Source organism: Dendrobates tinctorius, unplaced genomic scaffold (genome assembly GCF_039654945.1).
Source record: "Dendrobates tinctorius isolate UK_male_01 unplaced genomic scaffold, ASM3965494v1 ptg000005l, whole genome shotgun sequence".
NCBI classification, from domain to species: domain Eukaryota; kingdom Metazoa; phylum Chordata; class Amphibia; order Anura; family Dendrobatidae; genus Dendrobates; species Dendrobates tinctorius.
This window is the reverse complement of record NW_027361673.1, coordinates 20,839,318-20,866,798: the sequence shown is the minus strand read 5'-3', so window position 1 is coordinate 20,866,798 and position 27,481 is coordinate 20,839,318. Positions and strand designations below refer to the sequence as shown.

The following is a 27,481-nucleotide window of genomic DNA, read 5'->3' as shown; positions in this document are numbered from 1 at the left end:
TGGACACTTGTGGATTGTGTGAGGCCCACTGATATCTGAGCACTATGTGACACGCTCGATGGCACAGCTGCCTGTGACCAAAGTGACGAGAGGATAATGGAGATTTTGAATCTCTGCGCACACTTTTGGACACTGGACACTTGTGGATTGTGTGAGGCCCACTGATATCTGAGCGCTATGTGACACGCTCGATGGCACAGCTGCCTGTGACCAAAGTGACGAGAGGATAATGGAGATTTTGAATCTCTGCGCACACTTTTGGACACTTGTGGATTGTGTGAGGCCCACTGATATCTGAGCGCTATGTGACACGCTCGATGGCACAGCTGCCTGTGACCAAAGTGACGAGAGGATAATGGAGATTTTGAATCTCTGCGCACACTTTTGGACACTGGACACTTGTGGATTGTGTGAGGCCCACTGATATCTGAGTGCTATGTGACACGCTCGATGGCACAGCTGCCTGTGACCAAAGTGACGAGAGGATAATGGAGATTTTGAATCTCTGCGCACACTTTTGGACACTGGACACTTGTGGATTGTGTGAGGCCCACTGATATCTGAGCGCTATGTGACAGGCTCGATGGCACAGCTGTGACCAAAGTGACGAGAGGATAATGGAGATTTTGAATCTCTGCGCACACTTTTGGACACTGGACACTTGTGGATTGTGTGAGGCCCACTGATATCTGAGCGCTATGTGACAGGCTCGATGGCACAGCTGCCTGTGACAAAAGTGACGAGAGGATAATGGAGATTTTGAATCTCTGCGCACTCTTTTGGACACTGGACACTTGTGGATTGTGTGAGGCCCACTGATATCTGAGCGCTATGTGACAGGCTCGATGGCACAGCTGTGACCAAAGTGACGAGAGGATAATGGAGATTTTGAATCTCTGCGCACACTTTTGGACACTGGACACTTGTGGATTGTGTGAGGCCCACTGATATCTGAGCGCTATGTGACACGCTCGATGGCACAGCTGCCTGTGACCAAAGTGACGAGAGGATAATGGAGATTTTGAATCTCTGCGCACACTTTTGGACACTGGACACTTGTGGATTGTGTGAGGCCCACTGATATCTGAGCGCTATGTGACAGGCTCGATGGCACAGCTGCCTGTGACCAAAGTGACGAGAGGATAATGGAGATTTTGAATCTCTGCGCACACTTTTGGACACTGGACACTTGTGGATTGTGTGAGGCCCACTGATATCTGAGCGCTATGTGACAGGCTCGATGGCACAGCTGTGACAAAAGTGACTAGAGGATAAGGGAGATTGGATTGCTTTTAAAAAAGCAGTTTGCGGAGCAGTGGGTAAACAGCAATGCCAGCGTGTCAGGAAGCCTTAAAAGGCAGCCCAACAACCAACACCACTGATACACCACAATATAGCCTCCCCTTGCACTGCACACACAGTGACTTGTGTGTTGTGCAGGCCAAATCGCTAGCAGCAGAAGCATTTTTTTTGTCTTCTTCCCTGCCTAACGCTCTCCCTACAGAATCAGCAGCAACCTCTCCCTATACTAAGATCGGCAGAAGTAAGATGGCGGTCGGCGTGCACGCCCTTTTATACCCCCTGTGACGCCCACCAAAGCAAGCCAATCACTTGCATGCCCTTCTGAAAGATGGTGGTGACCCGTGCCTAGGTCGTCACGTTGCCCACAGTGTCCGTGGATCCTGATTGGCTGAAAAAGAGCGCAAAACAAACTTTTGAAACGCGACTTTGGCGCGTAAGTCGCCGACCTCGTGGCCGACCTCATCCTAGGGCCGGGTTTCGTTTCATGAAACCCGACTTTGCCAAAAGTCGGCGACTTTTTAATTTTTTTGACCCGTTTCGCTCAACTCTAGTTACCACTATTATGAAGTACAACACGTCTCGAGAAAAGACTCTCAGAATCAGAGGGATTCGTTGAAGCATTCCAGTGTTGTTGCCCTCCTATGGCCCCATGTCTCCCAGTGTACTGGCCTGTCTCCTGGTATCTACTCCATGCTCTGGAGTCTGTGCTGACACCAGTCGGAATTGTACAATTTGGCCTGGTCATGAAGGTGAAAACAGACTTGGTGGTAGAAGGGGTAAAGGTTATTCTGTGATCCATGTCTGTAGAGGGTACATGTCATGTTGCTTCCTTAATGTTTTCATGCATGCAGTTCAGTAAATCATCACAGTAGGGGGTACTAGATTGAGGGTCCACTCAGATTTACAACTTTTTTTCTATAAAACATGGAGCAACACAGTGATTCAATGCATTCATTGTGAAGTTATGCAGTTTAAGTCGGATGATTTTTTTTTAGAAACCACAAGACTGAAATAATACGGTAGACAATGTAATGTGGAATTAAACATTAACTCACTACTGTGCAAATTCTCATAACATTCTCAGCAGAAATGATTATATCACATCAAGCAGTGCATAACTTCCCAGTGCCAAGATGATGAAATAACCCACCTATTCCCCACCTGGTAGGTAATAACTCACACAGTGCCATAAATTCGTTTTGTGCAGTATGACTCAGTTATATGTAACCTGGTGTGGGAGTAGAACAGAAACTTTACAAACAGGAAGGCAGGAAACACTATTTTCTTAACCTTTGAACAAAGCAATTCAGTAGCTAAGGAGACCATACCATAATGCTGCACGGAACACTTATTTGCAATATGAAAGTCTGCTATGAATTTACAAATGTGAACAAATTTTGTGTATACACACACACACATACATAAAAACACTACATCCTACATATCACTTAATGAAATATTCCTGTTGCAAATATTTATTCATTACATAGTGCAATGCGTTGAGAATAAAACATAAAATTGATCAATGTAAATCAAAATTAATATTCCATGGAGGTCTGGATTTTAAATGATTCTCGAAATCTAAGTGAAAAATCAAAATACAGGCTGATTCAACTTTAGTGGAAAGGTCTCAAGGCAAGGAAATGATGCTAAGTAGTGCTTGTGGCCTTCATGTGCCTGTATGACCTCCATACAATGCCTGAGCATGGTCCTGATATGGTGGTGGATGTTCTCCTGAGGGATCTCTTACCAGACTGGGATGAAAGCATCAGTCAACTCCTGGACAGTCTGGGGTGCAACGTGGCATTGGTGGATGGAACAAGACATGATGTTCCAGATGTGCTCGATAGGATTCAGTTCCGGGGAACAGGCAGGCCAATCCAAAAGCATCAATGCACTCATCATGCAGGAACTGCTGACACACTTCAGCCACATCAGGCCTAGCATTATCATGCATCAGAAGGAACTCAGGGCCCAGTGCACCTGCATATGGACTCACAATGGGTCTGAGGATTTCATCCTGGTACCCAATGGCAGTCAGGGTAACTTGAACATGGAGGGCTGTGCAGCCCTCCAAAGAAATGCCTCCCCACACCATTACTGACGCACTGCCAAACTACTAATTCTGAAGGATTTTGCAGGCAGCATAATATTCTCCACATAGACTCCAAACTCTGTCACATCTTTCACATGTGCTCAGAGTGAACCTGCTCTCATCATGTAAAGCAGATGGCGCCAATGTCGGATCTGCCAATCTTGGAGTTCTCTAGCAAAAGCCAATCACCCTGCACGGTTTTGGTGTTTGGCTGTAAGCACAACAATCACTTGTTGACATCAGACCCTCATACCACACTCATGGAGTCTGTTTCTGACAGTCTGAGCAGACACATGGATGTTCGTGACCTGCTTATGGTCATTTTGCAGGGCTCTGGCACTACTCCTCCTGTTCTTCCTTGCACAAAGGAGGAGGTAGCAGTCCTGCTGCTGGGTTGTTGCCCTCTTAAGACCCCCTGCATGTCTCCTGGTGTACTGGCCTGTCTCCTGGTATCTGCTACATGCTCTGGAGGCTGTGCTGACAGACAGGTCTACCTTTCTTGCCACAGCTTGCATTGATGTGCCATCCTGGATGAGTTACACTACTTGAGCAACTTCTGTGGGTTGTAGATACCACCTCATGCTACTGTACAATAACTGTAAGGGTGAGAGCAATAGGAAAATTCAAAAGTGACCAAAACAACAGCCAAAAAGGATGAGAACAAATAAATGGTCTGTTTCACCCCCTGCAGAACAAATCCTTTATATGTGTTGTCTTGCTTATTGCTCATCATTTCAACCTGCTGTCTGTTCCAAGTGACAAAACAGCAGGAGAAACTGAGTCACAATCAGTGTTGCTTCATAACTGGACAGGTTTATTTCACAGTTTAACTGATTTGCAGTTAGATTGTGTTGTTTAAGTGTTCCCTTTTTTTAACCACGAATACACAAATGGGTACTGGTGCAATTAAACATCAGACCCAATGAAGAGGTCCACAGAAAATATATTAAAAATTAATATTTTTTTAATGCCATATTAAAAATTCTTTAAAAGGATTTATGGCACAAAACATATTTGCAAAAATAGCAACCAGCAGGGGGCACAAACTTAACACTACATATACATGATAATTGTCAACTTCAACATGATAATATATCAATAAACCATTTCACTGGATACACACCAAAAATCATAAATCACATATCCTAGGGTCACATATTAAAATATGAGTAGGGGCACTTTTGAATTTTCCTATTGCTCTCACCCTTACAGTTACTGTACAGTATAATGGAGGTGGTGTCTACAACCCACAGAAGTTGCTCAAGTAGTGTAACTCATCCAGGATGGCATATCAATGCAAGCTGTGGCAAGAAAGGTAGACCTGTCTGTCAGCACAGCCTCCAGAGCATGTAGCAGATACCAGGAGACATGCAGGGGGTCTTAAGAGGGCAACAACCCAGCAGCAGGACTGCTACCTCCTCCATTGAAGCTGCGGGTGAAATGCGCGTCGGGGCACGCTTGGTTCACTAACTCGGATCACTGGTCACCTTCTATCAGGTGTATATCTTGAAGGACTAATTTAATTCATGTAACAGATGCTTTATATTGTATGTATATCCTATAGGGCTGCATTAATCTTTTTTGAGAAATTTCAGTACCCATTTAAATGTTGGCATGAGTCAGTTTATTAAAAGGCCCCTACTCATTTTAATTTGTGACCCTAGGATATGCGATTTATGATTTTTGGTGTGTATCCAGTGAAATGGTTTATTGATATATTATCATGTTGAAGTTAACAATTATCATGCATATGTAGTGTCAAGTTTGTGCCTCCTGCTGGTTGTTATTTTTGCAAATATGTTTTGTGCCATAAATCCTTTTAAAGAATTTTTAATATGGTATTAATAAAATAATTTTTAATATATTTTCTGTGGATCTCTTAAATGGGTCTGATGTTTAATTACACCAGTACCTGTTTGTGCATTTGTGGTTAATTTTGAAGTGCCACTTGTTTATTTGTTTTTGGACTACCATATATACTGGTGCTGAGATTTTCAGCCCATTTTTTTGGGCTGAAAGTTCCCCTCTTGGCTTATACGCGAGTCATATACCGGGGGTGGGCGGGGGAGGGGGAGCGGGGGTGTCAGAGATCATACTTACCTCTCCTGGCACTTCTCTGCAGCCTCTGCTTCTTCCTCTGCCGTCTGCTTCCTGCATTCAGCAGTCACGTGGTACCGCTCATTAAACTCATGAATATGCGCATATGGCCATCTGAATGCAGGAAGCAGACAGCAGAGGAGAAGCAGGGGCTGCAGAGAAGTGCCAGGAGAGGTATGACGGGGGCAGAGTAATATTCACCTGCCCCCGTTCCAAGCTGTGCACCGCTGTGTTTCCGGGTCCTCCTGCTTTGACGGCAAAGGTGAGCGATGACGTAGTCAGTGTGCGCCCTCTGCTGTCACTGCAGAGAGCTGGGAGACAGAGTGGTGATGGCAATGGAAAAGGGACAGGTAAATATCGCCAGTGCCGGGGGCTCAGGACACCGGCACCTGGCCCCCCAGCGATGGAGAGGCGAGTATGTCATTTTCTTTTTGTTGCAGCAGCATATGGGGGGTATTTCTGGGGCAGCATTAACCCTTGTGCAGCAGCATATGAGGGTTATTTCTGGGGCAGCATTAACCCTTGTGCAGCAGCATATGAGGGGTATTTATGGGGCAGCATTAATCCTTGTGCAGCAGCATATGGGGCGTATTTATGGGGCAGCATTAACCCTTCTGCAGCAGCATATGGGTGGTATTTATGGGGCAGCATTAACCCTTGTGCAGCAGCATATGGGGGGGTATTTATGGAGGATCTTCTTGGGCCAGCATTAACCCTTGTGCAGCAGCATATAGGGAGGTTTTATCTATGGAGCATCTTCTTGGACCACCATTTAACCCTAGGCTTATACGCTAGTCAATAAGTTTTCCCAGTTTTTTTTTTTGCAAAATTAGGGGGGGGTCGGCTTATACACGGGTACCTTATACACAAGTATATACGATAATTTTGTGTTTCCCTTTTTTTGGAGCAGAGAACATATGTTGTATTAGTGGGAAAATAAAAATTTGATCCATTGCCGATTTTGCAAGTTTTCCCACCTACAAAGAATGGAACGTCTGTAATTTTCATCATAGGTACACTTCAACTGTCAGAGACAAAATCTTTAAAAAAAAAATCCAGAAAATCACATTGTATGATTTTTACATAATTAATTTGCATTTTATTGCATGAAAAAAGTATTTGATACAATAAAAAATAATTTAATATTTGATACAGAAACCTTTATTTGCAATTACAGAGATCCACTCTTCCATGCAGATTGCCACATCTTTCAGGTTTCGAGGGCTGTCGCTGGGCAACATTGAGTCTCAGCTCCCTCCAAAGATTTTCTATTGAGTTCAGCTCTGGAGACAAGCAAGACCACTCCAGGACCTTGAAATGATTCTTATGGAGCCACTCCTTAGTTACCCTTGCTTTGTGTTTTGGGTCATTTTTATGCTCAAAGACCCAGTCACGACCCATCTTCAATGCTCTTATGAGGGAAGACGTTTGTTGGCCAAAATCTTGCAATACATGATCCCATTCATCCTACCTTCAACACAATGAAGTCGTCCTTTCACCTTTTCAGAAAAGCACCCCCAAAGTATGTTTGCTCTACCATGCTTCATGGTTGGGACAGTGTTCTTGGGCTTGTACTCATCCATCTCCTTCCTCCAAAAACGGTGAGTGAAGTTGATACCAAAAAGTTATATTTTGGTCTCATCTGACCACATGACCTTCTCCCATGCCTCCTCTGGATCATCGAGATGGTCACTGACAAACTTCAAACGGGCCTGGACATGTGCTGACATGAGCAGGGGGACCGTACGTGCCCTACAGGATTTGAATCCATGATGGCGTAATGTGTTACTAATGGCAATGCTTGAGACTGTAGTCCCAAATCTCTTCAGGTCATTGATCATTTCCCTCTGTGTAGTTCTGGGCTGATTCCAGACCTTGCATGGAGCCCCAGCCTGAGGAAGATTAACAGTCATCTTGTGTTTCTTCTCTCTCTCTATATATAATTGCCTTAAATTGTCCGTCATTCACTTCCGTCTGGATGTCCCCGAATCCTACAATCCACCGCGCCGCACCGGAAGTACGCCAACTGCCATTTTGGAACACCCAAATGATGCCGCTCGGATCCAGGCCGCCGCTGTGATCCGATTGCCGCTGGGATCCCATCTGCCGCTTGGATCCAGGCCACCGCTGCGATCCTAACTGCCGCTGGGATCCCAGCTTCCGCTCGGATCCAGGCTGCCGCTGCGATCCCGAACGCCATTGAGATCCTGACCGCCACTGGGATCCCAGGCGCTGCTTGGATCCCAGCCGCCTCTCGGATCCAGGCCACTGCTGTGATCACGAGGCTTTGAAAGGGGTGTAACGAGAGGGTGTAATGAGGGGGTATAATGAGAAGGCGTAATGAGGGGGGAGTAATGAGAGGGATGCTGCCATCGGACCCCGTCAGGACCCACTGCCTGACTACACGCGCCGGATCCCGCCACTGCCTGCCCATCCGCCTCCATGCAGTCACAGCTGGCAGGAAAGACCGCAGCTTGAGGCCTGTGCTGGAGATTGGGTGCGGCCACCCTCTGGTGGCGCCACACATCATCTCCAGGACAGGCCGCAAAACAACATATTTCCTGCCGGTTATGACTGCACGGCCCTGGGGGTGGGACGCCACCCCCAGTGCCACAAAGCTGCCCCCATCGTGATGTTACTGCCCTCCCGATGTGATAGCATTGGTCACACATCTAGTTTTCTAATAATTGTGCTAACAGTTGTTGCCTTTTCACCAAACTGCTTGCCTATTGTCCTGTAGCCCATCCCAGGCATGTGTAGCTCTACAATTTTGTCCCTGGTGTCCTTAGACAGCTGTTTGGTCTAGGCCACGGTGGAGAGGATGGAGTATGATTGACTGAATGTATGGAAAGTTGTTTTTTATATTGGTACTGAGTTCAAACAGGTGCAATTAATACAGGCCTGTGAGAACCAGAATTCTTGCCGATTGCTAGATGATGAAATACTTATCTCATGCAATAAAACGCAATTTAATTATTTAAAAATCATACAATGTGATTCTTTTTTTCATTTTTAGATTCTGTCTCTCACACTTGAAGTGTACCTGTGATTTAAATTACAGACCTCTACATTCTTTGTAGGTGGGAGCACTTGCAAAAATCAGTAGTGTAGCAAATACTTATTTTCCCCACTGCCTATATATTTATATATACTGTATTTTTCAGATTATAATACGCTCCAGATTATAAGACGCACCCCAAATTTTGTGGAGAACAATAGGAAAATGTTTTTTTAATAAAATGGTAGTGCTTCTTATAATCCATGCGTCTTATTGCTTACCGGGGTGGTGGCTGCGGTGAAGGGGGGTCCCAGGGTTGCTGCTGGAGGAGGCAGGAGTGGGGTGATGCTGCAGGCCGGGATGAGGGGGTGTTCCGATGTGTGGTGCGCCATTGCGGGTGTCTGGAACTGCTGCGAGTGCCCAGAAATGCTACGGGGGTGTCTGGAGCTGACGGCCCTCTGCCGACGTTTTGTGAAAGGCTAGAGCCCCTGCAGTTCCATGGTTTCCTGTGTGGTGGACTCTGAGAAAATGGCCGCCGGGTGGCAGTGCATGTGCAGATGGAGATCTCGGCACCAAGATCTCGACAGATGAGATTTCAACGCTGAAAACTCATCTCTCGAGATTTCGGTGCCAGATCTCCATCTGCGCATGCGCTGCCCCCCCCCCCCCCCCGTGGCAATTTTCTCGGAGTCCACTGCACAGGAAACCATGGAACTGCTGGGGCTCTGGCCTTTCAGAAAATGTCAACAGAGCCCCGACAGAGCTGGAGACACCCGCAGCAGCACCGGACAACACCGCCGGACACCCCCTGCAGCGCTGGACACCCCGTAGCACCACTGGGCACCCACTGCACCGCCGAACACCCCCTCATCACAGCCTTTGGCCTGCAGCAACAGTACCAGTAAGGTATATACACATTATAGGACGCACAACCATTTTCCCCCCAAATTTGAGGGAAAAAAGTGCGTCTTATAATCCAAAAAATACGATATATATTAGTAATTACTAATATAGGATTATTGCAACATATTGCTTTTTAAAATGGCCGCCATAATTCCAAATGTGAGTGTGTCACTTCATGCTAAATTTACTACATGATACACCAGACATCCGACATACATTGTAGCTGAGAAGTATCCCAGCTCAGACTAAAGGCTCATGCACACGAACGACTTTCACATACATGCCATTTTCACAGATAGCAGTCGTACCTATGATTTACATGGGGCTTTGCACATGTCTGATTTTTTCCATTCGACCGAGCACGTGTCCAATTTTGAACTGAGTGTCGGATCAAAATAGTCAGTGCAAGTCTATGGGTCCATGAAAAAAAAAATTGGACCACATTCGGATGTCTCATTTTTATGTACTGACAGGGGAAGGTGCAGAATTTTCTTTTTTCTTCACATCTGAGAAAAACAGATGCCAACCTGATCAGATTTATTAAACTTTTTGCATGTCGAAAATTTGCTTGTTTGAACCTACCAACTTGAAGGTATACTGGAATTTATTTATTGTACTCATTTACATAGTGGCATTCATTTCTATAGAGCTGTACAGACATCACTGTCCACATTGCGGATTACAATCTACGTTCCCTATCAGTATGTCTTTGGAGAGTGGGAGGAAACCGGAGTAAAACTACGCAAACACATTGAGGAAATACAAACTCTTTACAGATGTTGTCCATTGTGAAAATAGAATCTAGGACCACAACATTATAAGGCCACAGTGCTAACCACTGAGCCACCATACTGATCACAGAAATGCTGTTTATACATTTTAGAGTTTTAACTGGACATGGACCTTCTCTGACTGTTGCAACCTTGGCAGTAGGAAAACCTCAAGTAGAACACATCATGACCTTACAGAGTTTTATAGTAAAAAAAATATCCTAAGGGAAAAGCAAACTACTCTTATTCAACACCTGCTCTCTCGTGACATGCCTGTTTATAAGTATTTCAAATACTATATGGAATCTGCTTCTACAGAAGTTTTGTCGTCTGTACTGAAATTTCGGGTTTCATCTTCCCCGTTTCCATCTGAAGACGTGACAAAATCGTCAAGAGACGTAAACAGGGTCGAAACGGTAAGACTGTCATCTATATTTCTAGACTTTAAACACAGTAGTACACATGGTGAAGGATACTAAACTATGTGTCCAGTGTAAAAGAAAATCAACCTGTATAAACATAGGAAGATTACACATAAACAGGAAATAGGAAATGTGAAAAGGAACATTTCACCTGCATGTAGACATATGCTGTCCAAATTGAGACACTCATTTCATTGGTGCTTACATAAAATCTTGGCAAGAAGCCTGGCCCAACCGACATTATTAATAGTGAAGGGTGAGGAGCATTCAGCCCAAAAATGTTTAGTCTAAATGATCAGTAAGCGTGAACTGCCTGAAAACTGCATCCTACTAAAGAGCCCTTGAGTTTGATACATTTAGCAAAAAATATCATACATCTATACACACAAGCAATTACAGCTTTAGTTTTAACTTGACTTTATGAATTATTACTTAAATAAGGTGAATAATATGGTAGAACATTTAGCATTCATTGAAATTATCAGCGTCTTTCATTGCTTCAGATACTATGATGGCTGATTAATTATATAATCTGATCTGAAATTATTGTGTATACTGTATAAAAGCATTCAAAATCCAGGGAAAAGGAGAAATATCTTTCATCCAATTAAATCAATGACTGCACCAAAATGCTGAAACGCTGGGATTAAAGTACCCATGTGTATTATATGCCTAAAGGGTACCAAGAAGCCATGCAGCTTTGCCCAGAGTGTAAAGTGAGCACACTAGAGGTATAAGCCATTCTTTTATAAGCCATGCTTATAAAAGAATAAAGAAGCCACACCAGAATCCACCTTCAGAAGATATTTAACTGCTTCCCATGCCACTGGCTTCGAAAGAAAGCCTGACATTGATAAGGTATGGAGCCAAACTAATGTTGGCTGTTGATTCAGTAATTTTACGGCTATAGGATCAGGTGACTGTTGGTTGGAACATCACTTTCTAGTCCAGCTGAGGTCGGCCGAGCAGCTGCTCTGGGCTAAGAGCCAGATTCAAGTGGTAATTATGGTTTCTTTTAATTTTATATCAGCATGGAGTTCATCTGTAAAGTTTGAAAACAGAGAAATAATCTTTTATGTTCATTTTTTCTGTGTCTGTTCTTATATTCTTTAACTACTGTGATGTCCACAACTTCGGAATCATGCAGAATTATATTGTTGCTGCTGCCTTGCTATGCAATAGGGTTTGCCTTTGAGAAGCTTGTCCTCCCTAACTCCCTCTCTGCCTCCGTAGCTCTGATGTCAGTAATCCCTCCCTTCTTCTTCCCCAGATAGTGTATATCAACCATGTTGAGAAGCTCATGTCTTTGCATCTCTAATTCAAAAGTCTCTTACCTACTATAAATTTGGTAATTGTGCATAACTACAAGAATTCAGCTTGAAAATAAACCTTCTTCTAGAACCTTCATATGTGCTTCTGCAGTCGAGTCAAGCCATCTGATGAAATCTCTTCGTGTGAGTACTGGTACGTAGAAACATTCACAGAAAATATATCTTAACCCCTTAATGACCGGAGCTTTTTTCAGTTTTGGGGTTTTATTTTTCGCTCCCCTTCTTCCCAGAGCCATAACTTTATCAAATCCTGGTTATAGGGGTTGAAGAGTGAAAACCATGGAGCCCATCTGACCCTGCTAAACAGACTTGCTAGTGACAACCTGGACCATCAATCTCAGTTTAAGGTGACTGATGCCATATTCTGCGACCCAAATCTTCCGGACTGGAGTGTTATTCACCTGTGTTGATGACTGCGGTAAGATGAGCACCCTTCAACTGTTGCGCTCCTCAACTAGAGGTGACTAGAGTACATTTCTAAACACTAACTATTGGGTGTGAACAGACCTTTAAGGAGGAAAATTCATATTAACAAATTGCTTTTAAATGTACTAGAGTGAACTTGCATTATTTCTACATCAAACTGGATTCCTAATTCAGAGAACCCCTTCCCATTTAGCTAATTATGCTAGACATATTGTTATTAGTATGCTGTCCTGCCGAGGCCATGGCTGCAGCCCATGTATCTATACAGCTCTATCAGGTTAAGTATGGTTAGTAGCATACATAAGATTCACTGAAGCTAATTAAAAGTATCTCATAGCCTTATGACTATAGCTAAAAAAGAATATTGACAAGCATACTATAGTGGGAAAAGGTAGAAGAGGAGAACCCCCACTAGTGATTTTCAAATAAACAGTACACAATGCAGTAAATTATCCCCTATATAAATATGGACTAAAATCTGGACCAACTGCAGGGAACAGTAAATGAAAAGCAAAAGCAACATAAGCAGTCATAAAGTCCATTTAGAATAAACAGATAACAATCCCTATTAATTAAATAAGCATAGGACAAGGAAACAAATGGGGCTAAAAAGCATGGTGAAAAAGTGGTGAAAAAACAGCATCCATATAATGCCCTAAGACAGGTAGGCCACATATAATAGAAATATCCGTACATAGAACCCCTGAGGCGCATCGGGGTAGGCAGGTACGCCACAGGGGATCCTACTATTGCACTTTATTGAGGTATTTATTGCTCTCTATCATTCATATATATGCTGTGACTTTTTATATAAGTGGATCTTATCTATTACTCTGTCTGTGTACTGATATTTCTATTATTATATGTAGCCTACCTGCCTTATTCTAAATGGACTTTATGACTGCTTATGTTGCTTTTGCTTTGCATTTATGACTATAGCCATAGCCCTCTGAGGAAGCCTGTTAAGGCGAAACTAGTTGGGAAGGTTATGAATTACTTTTAATTGGCGTCAGTAAATATTGTGTATTCTACTAACCATACTTGCCCTAATAGTGCTATATAAATACATGGACTGCAGCCATGATCTAAGTTGGATAGCTTAGTTATAGCAATATATCTAGGATAATTAGCTACAGTTGTGGCCAAAAGTATTGACACCCCTGCAATTCTGTCAGATAATACTCAGTTTCTTCCTGAAAATGATTGCAAACACAAATTCTTTGTTATTATTCTCTTCATTTAATTTGTCTTAAATGAAAAAACACAATTTACACAGCCCTAGAAAACGGCCTTAAATAGTCTATTTACGGTATATGAATCCTTAAAAGAATATTCTAATTTAACAGTGAGAATAAGAATCATCCGGAAATACTGACATTAAGCTGCTGTGATAAAGCTGCTGTTTCATATTGTACAAAGCAATAGGGGCGGCTGCACACTTAATATCTCGATAGTTAATCTACAAGGTGGCCACGTTTTATAGCATCACTGAATTTGCTAATGTATAAATGCAAATGTGTGTTACTTATGCAGGTTTAAGGATTAATTCTTCCTCTTGAAATCACACCAGTAGCGTTTTTATTGGTGACATGCTTCACTAAGAATGTATAAATGGCACCACATAACTGCGGAAGAATGAAGGTCTTAACTGCGCTAAATACAGTGTTCTTCTACAAATAAACACAACTTTATATGACACATTAATGCCATTTTACATGCTACTTAAACATACAGTATCATAAAAAGGGCCATTTTAAATCACATAAACACTTTTAGGTTTGCGAGTATATTATTTTATACATCGCTAAAAGAAGTGACAACATTAAGCTATTTACTTGATCCATCGTGTCACAGCAATCTCTGTTATATCCCCAGGCTCTTAGTAAAAAAAAAAAAAAAAATCTTTATTATTTGGAAGTTTTATTGCTATAATACTTGCCATGTAAAGTCAAAGGCATACTGTAGACCCCAATTACAAATGGTAAATGCTAAGCATTACACAAGGTCTCTTATTGCTCCGTGCCTGAAGTAGAGCACTTAGATTTATGCAGTGCTATCACCTGAGGTGTACTATTTGAGTGCAATCATAAAAAATTCCTAAAGTGGCTGACTTATGAAGAAACTACTGTCCATATGCCCCATCGTGACATATATAAAAACATGGAAGTGGTTCTCATTGTATTACAAAGATGGCCATTCATCTTAATAAAAATAGAAAAAATTATCGGCTCACCACCACTACGAGAAATGCAGACGGTATCAAGGAGACCTCCAGGCCAGTTTTCTTACGTTACAGAAGAATAATATAAAAAATGTTGGAATGTAATAGAACTAGATCTTTATTAAACAAACACCTTCATAACAATTACGGTAAGAAAAACCGACCAAGGAAAAAAAAGAATACAGAAAAGTCAGAGAAGAAAAATTGACTGCACTGTATTAAAGGGAGGATGGATAGGGTCATGTATCATGATGTTTTGGCTTATAATCCCTTTCCCTCAGTAAGAGCATTGAAGATAGGTCGTGGCTGGGTCTTCCACACACAGCCAGAGCAACTAAGGAGTAGCTCCATAAGAAGCATTTCAAGGTCCTGGAATGGCCTAGTCAGTCTCCAGACCTGAACCCAATAGAAAATCTTTGGAGGGAGCTGAAACTTAATGTTGCCCAACAGCATCCCCAAAACCTGAAAGATCTGGAGAAGATCTGTATGGAGGAGTGGGCCAAAATCCCTGCTGCAGTGTGTGCAAACTTGGTCAAGAACTACAGGAAATGTCTGACCTCTGTAATTGCAAACAAAGGTTTTTGTACCAAATATTAAGTTCTGTTTTTCTATTGTATCAAATACTTATTTCATGCAATAAAGTGCTAATTAATTATATAAAAATCATACAATGTGAGTTTTTGGATTTTTTTTAAGATTCTGTCTCTCACAGTTGAAGTGTACCTATGATAAAAATTACAGACCTCTCCATTCTTTGTAAATGGGAAAACTTGCAAAATCGGCAGTGTATTAGATACTTATTTTCTCGACCGTATAATTGCATTTTCACATGTATAAAATAAACAAACTATGCATCTACCATAAATAGTCAGAAAACAACAAAACATCTCAGTAATGACACTATGTTTAGCTACCAAAGTTTATCACCACAAAAGAAAATTCAATTCTTCATTAGACTTAATGTCTAGACATGTATCCTTAGGCAGCAAACCAATAGCTGTACACAATTTATGCAGCATTCAAAAGTACAGTAGTTATCAAAAACAAAGTAGAGAAAAGAAATTACAATCTAAAGACTGGCTGCTAGAGATGAAATGGAAATTTGATTCACAGCAAAGTTATTCTCCACGAATTGTATGTCCATTATGCTGAGGGGTCATCTAGACTCCAAAATATAATAAACCTAAGACGTAAAAAAACAAAAAGAAAAAACTTATACTTACCTTATTACCCACCTGTTTGTCCCCTCAGCTGGACACTGCTCTCAGTTCAACCTTCAGAGCTGCCCATTTTTTTCCCTGTCCTCTGCATCTCCCACAGTTCTGGCTGGGATTAGGCCTCAGAGGTCTCTGCACACTGCAAGTCATTGATATCCCGACGTTCAATCCACAGTGACGTCTGAGGCCTGGTCATGACAGGAAGTCTCAGACCTGATGGAAGCAGGAGCTTTGATGGCATAAAGAAGAGGCCCTAAAGACTGGACAGAGCACAATTCTTTTCTTTTGAGCTGCATCTGTCCTGTTCAGTTTAAGCCAGGGATTCTGGCCGTAAACATGCCTCAGATCATGGTGCAGCACGCGTTGGGAGTTTTGCCCACTAGTGAACAGGCTGGAGCTTTATTTGCAGAAATAAGTGGCCTTGAAGATTGGATGGCAGTCAGTACTACTTACCATTCAGTCCCCTCTTTTCCCCAACACAAGTAGCATCTTTTGGTTCATTCTGTCAGGATCCAGGACGGGATTTCGCTTTGACCCGTCCTGGTTAGACTATGGGTTAATTGTGCTGCTTCTCTCTGGCAGCAGGAGGCTATTTAGTGCTCACTGGACCTGGGTCCGGTGTCAGTTATACTCCTGCCCTCGGCTGAGTTAAGTGACCTCTTGTATACGTGTGCCTTGTGCCTGATATCTTGCTTGCTTGTTCGGTTGTGATCTGGTTCTGTCCCTGTTACGAGTTCTGCCTGACCCTCTTGTACAGCGCTACCTCTCGTGTATGACTCTCTGCTTGTGACCCGACTTCTCTCTGCTTGTCCCCTTGGTACCACGTTGCCCTCTTGTGTATGACCTTTGGCTTTGTCTGACTACCCGTCTGTTTGTCCCTCCTGTACCTCGTTTGCCCGTACTGCTGTGACCTCTGTTTTGCCTGACTCTGAGTTGTTGTGTGGTGTCCTGTCCTATCTGAAAACAGGACGCTAAGCCCCGCCCCCTTGCAGTCACATGACCATAGGTCCCATGCCAGATTATTCAGTTTCAGTGTCCGCAGGTCCCGTGCCTCTTTACCTTCCAGCGCTGACTGGACCCTGACACTATTAGCCTGAAGCACGCATGGTCACCGCTGCTGCCCTGCTCCACAGGTATCTTTTAGCACTGCTTCTGTACTCAGGACACGCGCACTGGCTCTATGAGCAAGTGCAGTGCGGTGTCTCTGACACATTCACTCTAGGGCAGAACTTCCAGATGCGACTTTGACTCTGAGGTGAACATCAGAAAGTCACAAAATTGTGACATGCAGTGACCTCTGAGGCTTGGTCGTGGCTGAAAATCACAGCCTAGTGAACAAGCCAGGAGATGCAACTCATGATGAGGTAAGGAGAAGTGTCACCGAGGAAGAGACTGCAAGCTTTGAGCATTGGACAGGTGAGCAGTGAGTATAAGTGCTGTTTTTTTTTTTCTTTTAAACTTTTGCCAGTTGTCTACAGTTTACCACAATGGTGGCCAACTGAATCTGTGCAAAGTGCATTTATCCGTATTTTAAAAAATGAGGATAGTAGAATTCAATTCCACTAGAATAAATTTGTACATCTCTATGGGCTGCCAATGAATTCTGTCATGGTGGGCAAACATGACCAAGCTCTTCTGTATCAAAATTGCAAGCACTGCACTGAGGCTAGATGGGTTTTCTTAAGAGTTTTAAATCCTGATCCCAATCAGCTTCGATGTAAAGGCAAAACTGCCTCATACCACAGTCTTAAGGTACTGTGACACTTAGCGATGCACCAGCGATCCCGACCAGCGATATGACGCGGTCAGGATCGCTGGTGCATCGCTAAGTGGTCGCTAGTGAGCTGCCACACAGGCAGATCTCACCAGCGACATAGCAGCGGTCGGGGGTCGTTACTTACCTGTCAGACGAGGCGATCCTGACGTCCTCCCGCTCGCGTCCACGCGTCGCTCTTCGGCACTACAGGAAGCCCAGCAGGAAGCTGACGACGAGAAACGGTCCAGGACGTTCTCACGCGATCAGCAATAATCAGCGGGGGAGCTGGTCAGAGGTATCACACATAGCGATATCGCTAGCAATATCGCTGCTACATCACAAAAACCAGTGACATTATAGCGATATTGCTAGCGATATCGCTTAGTGTGACAGGCCCTTTAGACACAGTTTAGTCCAGCAATGCAATGTTGTACTTGTCCAAATGGTCAATTAAGCAATTTGAAGGCTGGGGAAAGGTAATCTCCTGAGCTTAGAAAGCATCACCTCATGTGCTTGTTTCTGTGTTATAATGGTCTATATTAAGTAGTATTTTCCTATTATCTTTCAGTATTTCTATATGATCAGAGGCCTCTTTTTTCACCTTTTTTGGCAGAATCTGCAATTTAGGCTCCTAACAAGGTGTAGATGTGAATAAAGCCTTTCATGGTGGTTCACACAGGTAATGGTTGTATTCAGTAGTAGTGCTTTCTCTTCATTTCTTTTAAGCGAAACCAGCTACATCTAGAAATTAAAGATATAGGTCCCAAGGCTATTTATCCTTCTACACGCAAACCACTAAGCTGCAAGTATCATAAAAAAAGTCAGTTTTACCAGTGTGTCATATGACTCCTATCAGGACAACAATGTTCAACAAAATGTACTGCTATCTAATTATGACCTGACTGTGGGCATATAATGTACATTCCCTATAAATTCCTGAATAGTAGTTTATAATACATAAAAAAAAAAAAAAAAACTACTTTTGTGCATTAGTGCAGTCAGTGCACAAATGTATATGTTAACCTCTTTCCGACATCGGGTGCAATAATATGCCAATATCAGACTCCTTCCCTTTGATGTGGACTCCGGAGGTGAGCCCACATCTTTCCCACATCAATCCACCCGCAGCTATTAACTAGTTAAATGCCACTGTCAAACTGACAGCGGCATTTAACAAGCGCTTCCGGCAATCGTGCCGGAACTCCGCCCACCGGTGACCCGCGTCACATGATTGGTGTATTGGCATGACAAGAGGAGGTCTCCTGGAGGCCTCTATGGTTGTCAATGCCAGTTTGCTGTGAGCGCCGCCACCCAGTGGTCGGCGCTCATAGCAAGTGAGTAATTCTGCTATATAGAGGTGATCTGATCATCGCCTCTAAGTAGCAGAGAATATCGGGTTGTGGCAGCTTCTAGTCTCCCATAGAGACTTCTGAAGCATGCCAAAAATAAAAAAAAAGTTTTTAAAAATATATATAAAAAAACCATAAAAGTTCAAATCACTCCCCTTTCACCCCATTCAAAGTAAAATAAAAAAATCAAACATACGCATATTTGGTATCGCCAAGTTCAGAATCGCCCAATCAATAAATAAAAAGGATTAACCTGATCGCTAAACGGCGTAGCAAGAAAAAAGTCAAACGCCAGAATTATGGGTTTTTTTTGGTCCCTGTGACATTGCATTAAAATGCAATAATGGGCGATCAAAAGATTGCATCGGCACCAACATGGTATCACTAAAAACGTCAGCTCGGCACGCAAAAAATAAGCCCTCACCCAACCCAAGAGCACGAAAAATGGATGAGGAGTGAGCGTGTGGAGGGGAGCTCCTGGAAGGCAACTCAGTGTATGGGCGACTGTGTGCACTGAAGAGGGTTAGTTAATGAACTGTGTGGTCACCCACGGTAACTGGATGAAGTGAGGTCCAACGTGTTTAGAGACTGCAATCAAATGTCATGTGGCATGGAGTAAAGTTGTGAGAGATATTGGTATGGCGTGCGGTCGCCCACCATAACTGGACAAAGAGAAGTCCGGCGTGTTTAGTGACTGCGAGTTAAAGCTGTGTACTATGAAGTGCTATGGACTATATGTTAGACCTGTGATGTGTAACATACAATAGACACAAAAGTGACTGGCGCATCCAGACTAGTTTTAATAGGTGCACACCAGGAGCAGCTACCTTCATATACAATATACAAAATATTGTATATTGTGATGTGTAACATGGCCTACAGTGGTTTATGACTGCATAATAAACCGGATGGACTGTTTGCGTGATAAAAACTTTCCTGTGTGCCCTAATCCTGTTGCCAAGCGAGTGTCCCCCAAGACATGCAGTAAAAGCTGCCAGAGAGCCGTCACCCAGCAAGCAAGAAGCTGGGAGGCAGAGGAGCGATGCATTCCTGATGTAGTTATTATTATGTATATAAAAATGCCAAAATTTTGTTTTAATTGACTCAGCAAAAGAGTATATTTTGTTATACATTATGCCTAATACTCCACAACTCTCTTTCGATCCTTCAGGTAATACATTTACTACTGTAATAATACAGGCAATAATGTATTCATACTACCGTATATACTCGAGTATAAGCTGACCTGAGTATAAGAGGCACTTAATTTTTCCATGGAAAACTTGGTAAGCTTATTGACTCGAGTATAAGCCGGGTATGCATTGTCCACTCATCCCTGTCCTGCTATGCATGGCTCCCCCATCCTGTCCTGGTATGCATGGCTTCCCCCGTCCAGTCCTGGTATGTGTGGCTCCCCTGTCGCTGTCCTGATATGCATGGCTCCACCCCCCGTCCCATCGTTGTATGCATGGGCTCCCCCCTCCCATCCTGGTATGCATGCTTGTAATTACAAAAAAAAGCAAAACATCCTACTCATCATTTTCCAGCGTGCCCTCGATGCATCTCGCTGGTGCCAGCTTCCAGCAGCTCTTCCTGCTGAGCGATCACGGGGCACTACTCATTAAGGTAATGAATATGCGCTCCACGCCTATGGGAGTGGAGACACTTGCATATTCATTACCTTAATGAGTGGGGCCACGTGATCGCTCTGGACAGGAAGAACTGCCAGTGCCAGGACCAACAGAGATGCAGCGACGGCACGGAGGAGGGCAAGTAAGATGTCTTCTGGAAGCTGGCGGCTGCAGCTTTCACTGTGCATGCTATTTAGCAGCAGCACAGTCTTTAGCAACAGACGCCAGCTCCTGCCACTGCTCCGCGCTCCCCCGCTGGCTTTCTTGGACAATGACTCATGTATAAGCCTAGGGGGACATTTTCAGCAAAAAAGGATATGCTGAAAAACTTGGCTTATACACGAGTATATACGGTACTTAAATTTGTAATTTTGGTTCTGTAAGGTATTGTACAGAAAATGATGGCATTATATTTCGAGTAAAGATTTTACATCTACTGTTCTTTATATAACTTTATTTGTATTCTTAATAGGTACTTTAACTAAACATAGTAACATATTGTACATACAAGCAAAAACAAAAAATAGGTTCTGACTCAGGAACCTCCAAGTAAAATGGAAGATCCAATGTCACATTGGACATTGATTTAGGACATTAGTTTATACAGAAGGAATGCATGTTTATTGAAATCAGTTCTGTCAATTATTTGTATGACACATGCTTCCTGGGCTGTGATAATTTGATTGATATAAGCAAAAAAGGGTAGGCATAAACAGTTGAAACTAGAAATTGACATGCAATTATATAAAAAGACACATGAATGTTTTTCTCAATATCTGACATGAAATCAGAATAAACCTTTCCCGTTGCAGGTCAGTTAGCATTACTATAATTATTAATATTTGCTAAATGCCAGAATGTGAGGGAATGTTTTAAGGCTTTTTATTACTTACTACAAAGTCAAAAGTTTACATACACTAAGATTACTATGCCTCTAAACAATTCTGGATAGTAGTAAAGATGCGCACTCAAAAAATAGGTAGCGGTGCTGGCTATACTGGAGTCAGACCCAGGTACTAGAGCATATAGTATATAGCTGCCCTCATGAGGGTTTCTTCCAAATACAGTATATATGTTTATTATTCTGCATAAAAGTTCACCATAGTAATATGACAAAAGAATTAAAAATATTTTCCAAGTGATCTCTTAACGTTTTGATTCGATCTCGGGTCTTTCCCAAATTTGCAAGTTTGAGTAGTAGTAGAGATAAACTGGAGATGACAGATGGTACCTCGTATAAGGCAGTGGGCTAAAGCTAAAAGGATAAGTACGTAAGTTAATACAATGGTGGTAGTGGGTTGCCTGGTAGCATCAATGTGGCCTGTGTCATCAGGGAACACAGGGTACACTGTGTGGATGCTATTCCCCAGTAGCTGCGCTACTGATACTACCAAAATGGTAAAGTGGCTTAAGGAAAAAAGTCAATGTTTTGGAGTGGCCATCACACAGCCGTGATCTCAATCCTATTGAAAACTTATAGGCAAAGCCGAAAAGGCCTGTGCGAGTAAGGCGGCCTACAAATCTGGATCAGTTACACCAGTTTTGTCAGGAGGAATGGGCTCAAATTCTGACCAACTATTGTGAGAAGCTTGTGGAAGGATATCCCAAACATTTGACCCAAGTCATTCAGTCTAGGGTACCAAATACTAATGAAATGTATGTAAATTTTTGACTTTGCAGTAAGTAGTAAAAATGCCTTAAAACATTCTATCTCTCATTATTCTGGCATTTGGCAAATATTAATAATTATGGTAATCCTGTATTGACCTAAAACGGGAAAGGTTTATTCTAATTTCTTGTCAAATATTGACAAAAACATGAATATGTGTCTTTTTATATAGTGTATGTAAACGTCTGGTTATATATATTAATTACACTTGTGCCATCAGATTGCATACAAGAAAGGCTGGTGTGAGACCAAGGCAGGCCATTTCTGCACATACATCACAGTCAATGCCACAAACAAGTGATAAAGGCTCCTCAGATAAAATGAAGAATAGAGACACTGAATAATACAGCATAACGGTAATGAGAAGAAAACTCTTGCTTCAAATGACCAATTTACCACCGTACAATAAACCACTGTATGTTGAGAATGTTATTTCCAAGAGATCAGCTGTCAAGACATAGAGGAGGACGTACAATAGTGCTAAAAATTCCGCGCACACAAATCTTCCATTATTTTGATGCAGTTGTGGAAAAACAATGCTACCACAGCAGCATGAAAAGATTCATTCATTTCTGGTTTTGATATAGTGCTTCCAGTGTCTGCAGGCAAAATGAACGCTAACCTTAGTTATCCATGTGCCACTTCAGATTAGATTTCTTATATTTATTTCTGTAGGATTTTTTTGCAACCAAATTGTCCAATTTCTCGGAGACATAGAAGTTGTAATCACCTCAAATGGATTCAGTCATCATCTGATTCAATCTAAAATTGTCATGAGCTGACAGACATAACAATTGTACTACGATAGTAATTTGTAAGCAGTGATTGGAAAGCTGTCGGATTACAGTATGGAAAGAATATGGATATGTTCTGGTAGCATGGAAATACATAACATTTGATTGTATAGGAACAATATCTGCTGCAACATATCCAAATATATTTCAGAGAACATAAATATAATAATAAACTTAACGTATACACTCGAGTATAAGCCGAGGCACCACATTTTGCCCCAAAATACTGGGTAAACTTATTGACTCAAGTATAATCCGGGTATACATTGTCCCCTCATCACTATCTTTTAATGCACGGCTCCCCGGTCCCTGTCCTTGTATGCATGGCTCCTCCATCCCTGTCCTTGTATGTGTAGGGAAGGTGACCTGACGGACGGACGGACTAGTCAGAGTGAAGAAAGATAGGTTTGCACAGTGTAGGTAGGAGTCAGTGATTACAGTGGGGAAACAACTAGGAAAGTGTAGTGGACGTGCAGTACCTTGGGATGACCATTAGATGGCAGGGTGGAGTGTGAGCGAAGGACTTTACAGCAGCTTAGGGCTTTAGAAACCGTTGGTCATGGGGGGCGAGGTGACAGTTGGAGTGACAGTTTCAAGGAACCGGGTGAGCTATAAATTCTGAGGGAGGGTTCCAGAAGATTCCAGTCCCCAGGGGGAGCTCAAGTGACAGAAGGACTACGACAGTCTGTGCACTCTGAGGAGAATCCAGACCAGGGGGACTGAGGAGAGAGGACATCAGGGGGGTGGTACTGACAGGAAAGGACCGCAGTTGAGACGAGGTACTGGGTGTAAGACACCGTATGTGACAGGACGACTGAGCAGTAGAAGCGGTGTTGGTTAATGGGCCTAAGGCGGCCACAGTGACGGAACTGTCAGGAGCGTCGACAGTAAAGGAGGGGACGGTGTGTGCAGACACGTATCCAGTGTACGGTGTGAGAAGCGGCTCTGGAAACGGAGGGCCGCGAGGTGTGCCGTCAGTCGGACGGCAAGTGAAGAAATAAACTTGGACCTGTTGCACCCAGAATCTGCCTCCATCGTGTCTCTGTTGTCATCTCTGCGCGGTATAAAAGTAGGACCACCCCCCCCAGCTCGGCACCCCACCACCGACACTACATTTGGCGTAGTCGGCAGGATAGACGCCGCTAATACATCATCTTCTGCGGCAGGCCTGCCTCAAAGACTGGATAAGGACTTGGACTACTCTTTGGATTACAATTACCTGTGGATTACAAATGACCTACCTGTGGAATACAAATGGGAAGCGCTGTGGCGGATCTGTGTGGCCAGCAGAGGATCCGGGGCGGTACCAGGTACTGTGCAGTATGGCGGTGTTGCTTCAGCGCAGAGGAGAGGTCCGGGTGTTTGCAATCATGTTGAATGGACTGGGACCCCCTCCAACGTATCCCAAAAGGAAGCAGTATGTGCCTGGAGATCGACGCTTCCATATATTGGACCCTGACAGGAGGGTGGAGAGGCCTGCCGACACCTCACCTCACAGAGGGAGTGGCACAGAAGAAAAACTTGGCTGCGGCTGTCTGATGCCATTCGAGTGCTGCCCAACGGACGGTATGAGACTCTGCAGGTGTCGGGGCATCGGCCGCCTAGAGTGGCAGTGGCGGCAGGGGATGGAGCTGTGCCAGAAGTCGCCCTCAGAGCCACGGGAGAGCAGCGGGATGCTGAGCTGGGGAGCGGAGCCTGAGCGGAGTCAGCAAGAACGGCTGCCACCAATACCAGCAGAGGACTTCTCAGCGGAGCCCCCGAGTTTGGGGGAAAGACCCGCGGGACAGTGGAGCGAGGGACGGAGGCTGCGGGTGAAGCCGCGTATTGATGTGATGGAGGCCGCAGCGCCGGGGAAGGTGAGAGTACCCCCGGCACCACCAGTGCCTCCGCCAGCGGCCTTCATCATTCCGCCGCAGCACGCTGCCCCCTGCGCACCGGAAGGCCTGGGTACATCGGGCCCAGTGGTGTATGCAGAGTTGTGCGAGGCCCCTGCTCAAGTCCCTGAGGTACCCCGCCTGGAGCCGCCAGTGCGGAAGTCATCCAAAGAAGACGCTGCTGCGTTCCCCCTGCTGATAGCAGCTGCGTCGTTGGAACCGGCCGTTACTCCGGCTCCATTGGAAGTAGTGGATGCGGCCTGTCCTGAGGCCGCGGTTATGCCGCTGCTGAAGTCGACTGCGGCCGACTTAGTGGGCCTTGTGATTCCAGCCTCCAAGGACCCGGTTGTCCCCATTTGCCACCTGGCCCCAGCGGCTGTTGAGCCGCAAAAATCATCGGCCGCCTCTGATCCACGTCCTTCCTCGGTTAAGTCCCGCCCACCGGACTCCAGGGCTCATGCCGGACCCTCTGTTTGGGTCGCAGGAGTTATAGAGAAGAAGAGGGCCAGGGGGCAGGAAGTCTGGAACCTGCTCCATGAGAGGGGAGAGGCTGGCATGGCGGCTGCACGACCCCCGGGACGGCTCGTTTATACTATCTTGCAGAAAGGGACACTTCTTGCATCCTGGGAGCTCCACGGTTGTGGGGTCCCATACTACTGACCACCGAAAGGAGGATTGAACTGTCAGGAGTTCGTTGCACCGTTGTGCAGGTCAAAAGGACAGTTTGCGGTCAGCTTTTAAAAAAAAAAAAGAAATGTTTATCTGTGATTTTTATGTCTGTTTTTCTATGTTCCTCTTACAGGATAGTTTGTGTTTACTTGTTAGACTGACAGAGCGGGGATACTTAGAAGAGAGGGAGTGTCCATGTCCAAGGAAGGGGGGAGAAAGAAGACATGCAATGTTATGTTGTTATATGTTGGTTTTAAAATGAGCAAAAGAAAACGGAAAAAAAAAAATTATAAAAAAATGGGGTACTTGTGCTATTATAAAGTTGTATGATGTATAATATGCAAAGTAAAATGCAACAGGTTCGGGTAAGGGAAGGTCTGCGGGACCAAAGGAAAGTGTGAGATCCGGTAGGGATCTAAGAGTTGAGGAGGTCTGGGAGATCGGGACGCCGACCATGACATGTAATTGAAAGAAGGAAAATGAGTTGGAAGACGTGAGAAAGACAGCCGTCCTAGGTCAGGTCCCCAACACCACGGACACCCCTGAAGAAGGAAAGGCGGGCGCCGGCAATGATCTGGTAGGTGAGTGGCCTCGATCATGGCGTACCGGATAGTGAAAGGTAACAGTAGGGGAGAGTAGGGAAAGATACACGCCGTAGAGAGAATACGGGTTTACCTTGCCCAATTTGAAAGACGTTGTCATGTGGCATGCGCGCTGGTGAGTAGCAGTAGGCTGCTCAGAGCATAGTGCTCCCAGTATGGTTCGGCCCCCGCAGATAGTGGGTTTGGCTCAACTTCTGGTCCGACAACAGAATGTAGGTGTAGATTCAGAACGACGAAGGCAGGGATGACGATTGTCGAGGACGACAATGGACAAAGGAAGGTGGAGTGTAGGGAAGGTGACCTGACGGACGGACGGACTAGTCAGAGTGAAGAAAGATAGGTTTGCACAGTGTAGGTAGGAGTCAGTGATTACAGTGGGGAAACAACTAGGAAAGTGTAGTGGACGTGCAGTACCTTGGGATGACCATTAGATGGCAGGGTGGAGTGTGAGCGAAGGACTTTACAGCAGCTTAGGGCTTTAGAAACCGTTGGTCATGGGGGCGAGGTGACAGTTGGAGTGACAGTTTCAAGGAACCGGGTGAGCTATAAATTCTGAGGGAGGGTTCCAGAAGATTCCAGTCCCCAGGGGGAGCTCAAGTGACAGGAGGACTACGACAGTCTGTGCACTCTGAGGAGAATCCAGACCAGGGGGACTGAGGAGAGAGGACGTCAGGGGGGTGGTCCTGACAGGAAAGGACCGCAGTTGAGACGAGGTACTGGGTGTAAGACACCGTATGTGACACGACGACTGAGCAGTAGAAGCGCTGTTGGTTAATGGGCCTAAGGCGGCCACAGTGACGGAACTGTCAGGAGCGTCGACAGTAAAGGAGGGGACGGTGTGTGCAGACACGTCTCCAGTGTACGGTGTGAGAAGCGGCTCTGGAAACGGAGGGCCGCGAGGTGTGCCGTCAGTCGGACGGCAAGTGAAGAAATAAACTTGGACCTGTTGCACCCAGAATCTGCCTCCATCGTGTCTCTGTTGTCATCTCTGCACGGTATAAAAGTAGGACCACCCCCCCAGCTCGGCACCCCACCACCGACACTACATATGCATGGCTCCTTATCCCCTATCCTTGTATGCAAGGATCCTATTAAAAAAAAAACCTCCTACACATCTTCCTGTGTGCCCTAGCAGCATCTCGTTCCAGTGCCAGCAACTCCTGCGGACGATCATTCACGTGGCCCCGCTCATTAAGGTAATGAATATTCACTCCACGCCTATGGGGCTTTCTGGGACTATTGACTTGTGTCTAAGCCGAGGGGGGGGCGTGTTCAGCACAAAAAAAATGTGCTGAAAAACTCGGCTTATACACGAGTATATACGGTATATACAGTGTTATGTGTCCTGGTACAAA

The 27,481-nt window shown here is 44.3% G+C and overlaps 1 protein-coding gene and 1 long non-coding RNA gene across 2 annotated transcripts in view; one reads left to right on the top strand and one right to left on the bottom strand.

Annotated features, from left to right (window-relative positions):
• Nucleotides 1-27,481, bottom strand: part of TGFBR2 (transforming growth factor beta receptor 2) — a 107,779-nt gene that overhangs the window by 58,017 nt on the left and 22,281 nt on the right. The gene's annotated exons all lie outside the window — the stretch shown is intronic.
• Nucleotides 11,602-12,469, top strand: LOC141083534 (uncharacterized). Its single transcript, XR_012230739.1, has 2 exons — nt 11,602-12,051; nt 12,179-12,469. It is a non-coding gene; the product is annotated as an uncharacterized lncRNA (long non-coding RNA).